Source organism: Rhagoletis pomonella, unplaced genomic scaffold (genome assembly GCF_013731165.1).
Source record: "Rhagoletis pomonella isolate Grant_MI unplaced genomic scaffold, Rhpom_1.0 Rhpom_scaffold_00005, whole genome shotgun sequence".
NCBI lineage: Eukaryota > Metazoa > Arthropoda > Insecta > Diptera > Tephritidae > Rhagoletis > Rhagoletis pomonella.
In genome coordinates this window covers 11,054,186-11,057,355 of record NW_023458559.1, presented here as the reverse complement: position 1 = coordinate 11,057,355, position 3,170 = coordinate 11,054,186, and positions in this window count along the sequence as shown.

The following is a 3,170-nucleotide window of genomic DNA, read 5'->3' as shown; positions in this document are numbered from 1 at the left end:
AGTATATTTGGGAAATCCCTCAAGGTTTCGAGGATAATCGTAACAATACGTTTTAGAAGTCAGCCCATCTGACTCGTTTTTCACTTGTAAGTATGCACAACAGTGGTCATAAGCAATAACAGCCTAAGTCGACTTAAGAAAGAATTGAGTTATATATGCTATCGTTTTCTGCAACTACTATTCCATGTATATGTGAAACTCCCATCTCGTTGCCTAGGCTATTTAAAAAGTTATAGATGAAAATATTTTGGTTTCCCCATACGGTTAACGTTGCAATCCAAATATTTAAAGCGTTTTTTCTCGAATTCAGGTTTTTCGAGTTAGGCGATTATTGCTTATGACCACGGAATTATTATTTCCCTGCAGGGAAACCGCGGACTAGTGAATCAAATTTCTAGTTCCGTACTAGGTCTTTATCGCCAAAAACGAACTAGTCCGATATGAACTAAATCCCCACCAGTCCAAAATCGGAGAAAAGTGGTACTTTTAAGAAACTAATTTTTCAGTTTTTTTCACTACAAATCTATATCTAAAGTGGCGAATTTAGAATTGGTTCGGAACTATAGAAAAAGGGATGCAGAACGAACTAGATCCTATTTGTCGAATTTAGAACTATTTCGGAACTATCGAAGAAGGGATGCAGCGGGGGGCTTATTTACTTTACATAGATATGTGTTCGGCGGCTTTTTCGTTCAAATACGCTTCTATTCTGTGCTTCGCAGATGCTATTTCATAGTTTGGTAATACAAAACAAAGCTTTGTGTTAACATATAAACATCTTGGGGCCGTCTGGAATCTAACCAATAACAGCGAGCACCTCTGCAAAGTCAGCAAGGTATGTAAACGTACATTTCTTAAAATCATTCAAACAAATTTAATTTCAAATTGAAAAAAACGTTTCTTTGAAAATAATGTAAAATCGCACACGACAGAACTGAAAGGTTGAAAAATCATGATACTTTTTTCTTTCGTCAGTCGATTTTAGAACTGGTTCGGAACTATAGAATTTAGGACTAGTTCGGAACTATCGAAAAAGGGATGCAGCGGGGGACAATTGACACTTCCTAGGACATCGCCATGTTAAATTCGCCAGTTGCTTGCATGCAAAAGAGATTTATCGCGAACCAGTACTGGGTCTAAATGTACTAGAAGCTCCCCAGTTCAGAACTAGAGATTTTCCCCACAGGGTTTCTCCAAACTCCAACACAAACGCAAATTTTATGGTGTTACTAACACACCTGTAATAATTTTTGATTGGAGCGCCATCTATTGTTTTTTCGTGCGAGCTATCTTTCACATATGAGTAAATAGTCACGCTAATCTTTTCAAATATGAGCAAGCAGGCAAACTATTTGGTTTGAAAAATCACACGTACACAAAACTTCTGGGAGCATTTTTGATTCACTATTAAGAATGTGATAGCAAAACGTACCGAACTTAGCGGGCACGCGTGACGGTCACGTCACTAGGAAAGTGACCGTCACTGTTCTTGCTGGGTTGCCAACTTAAATACACGAGTATTGCCTTTACAACTTGATGAGAAAATACTCATATATGAGTCGCACTACGGTTGCGTTTATAACAATAATAAAATTATAGTTTAAAAAACTAAAACCTCGCTAAGTATTATAATTTCCATTCGTACTGTCATCAGGTATGTAACTTGAGAATAGAAATCGCTGCATCTTTTAGGCGCATCAATATTACATAGTTACATCCCGAGCTAATAAAAGGGAGGTAAAAAAATAGAGAAAATAGTGAAAACTAAATCGATAAAAATCGCTCTATGATAACCTGTGGTATCGTTTTCGCTCAAATGATCCTAGGGTGAATTTATCAAGCTATTTATGCAATATATTTTAATAATAAATACTTTTCAGGAGAAAACAAAGCCCTCCAAAACCATTACCGGTGGAAGATAGTTCCGGAGAAAGCTAATTGTTTTTTGACAAACATACATACTATGTAACAGCGAAATACGTATGTGTTTGTTTTTCTTTTACATTAGCAGTATATGGACGTATATGTGAAAGTACTGTCTCTTTTATAGACTAATAAGAAGAATGGACACGAGAAAAACTAGTCAATTGTGTTTACTCATCACTTGCGTAAAACTAACTGTAAATAAAAAGTAGGTATACACATTCATAGAGTCCCAGTGGGAAAATGAAATGTATAGTAATCGAAAAAAGAATCAGTAAAACTACCCTTTTCACATTCGAAAATGCATTTTTTCCCTAGGGCGATACCCTAAGAAAAGTGGGGCATTCAATTTTGCATTACCCAGTATCGAGAAATGAATGTGATTTAATATGAAATTTTTGGAACTTCTTGAATACATTAGAATGCTGATTACATATTGAACAGTAATTGGATGTAAAACTTATAAGAAATACATTCGATTATTTATCACGCATGGAATGCATTACTTCTTTTCCCACTGGGGTATGTTGTCGTTGTTTATTTCGCGTATCTACTTTTTGTAACTTCCCAGTAGAAATTTTATGCATACGACATTGCTGTTGGTGGCATGAACTTGCTGCTGTGTATACATGCCAGTATAAATGAACGTTCATTTCCATTTAACACGCCTGGTTTCTCAGAGCGTATGCGTACTCTAACCACACACTTGTACTACTGCTGTATTCATATGGCTGTATTAATGTTTCAAACATACAAAAATGCATTAATGGAACAGTATTAAAGCATTCTTACAAGATATGTATCCATATATGTAAATGCTACTTCTCTGATACATTTTAATATACGGGGACATACAAAAAAGTAGCTCTTACATATGCAAATGCATATCTTGTAAAAGCCCGTTTGTGCTAAAAATAGTATCGCACAACACGTCCGTTCACTAAAATTTTTGTACAAGACTGAAAATATTACAAAAATTCCACTTCAAATTTATCAACAAATATACTTAAAACAACGACAACGTACATTCGCTTGCAATTCACTAGAATTTGAATTTATTCGTGGAAATTCATGGCTACGCATGAACACGGTTGCCGTTTTGGTCCAAATGGACCAAATTTGGTCCATTTCTTTTCGTTTGGTCCATTGGTCCAATTCTTTTTAAAATGGTCCATTTCACAAGCCTTCGGTTAGGTTATTATCACCTTTCACTTCATGCAATAGTTTCGCGTTTTCAATTTTTTCTA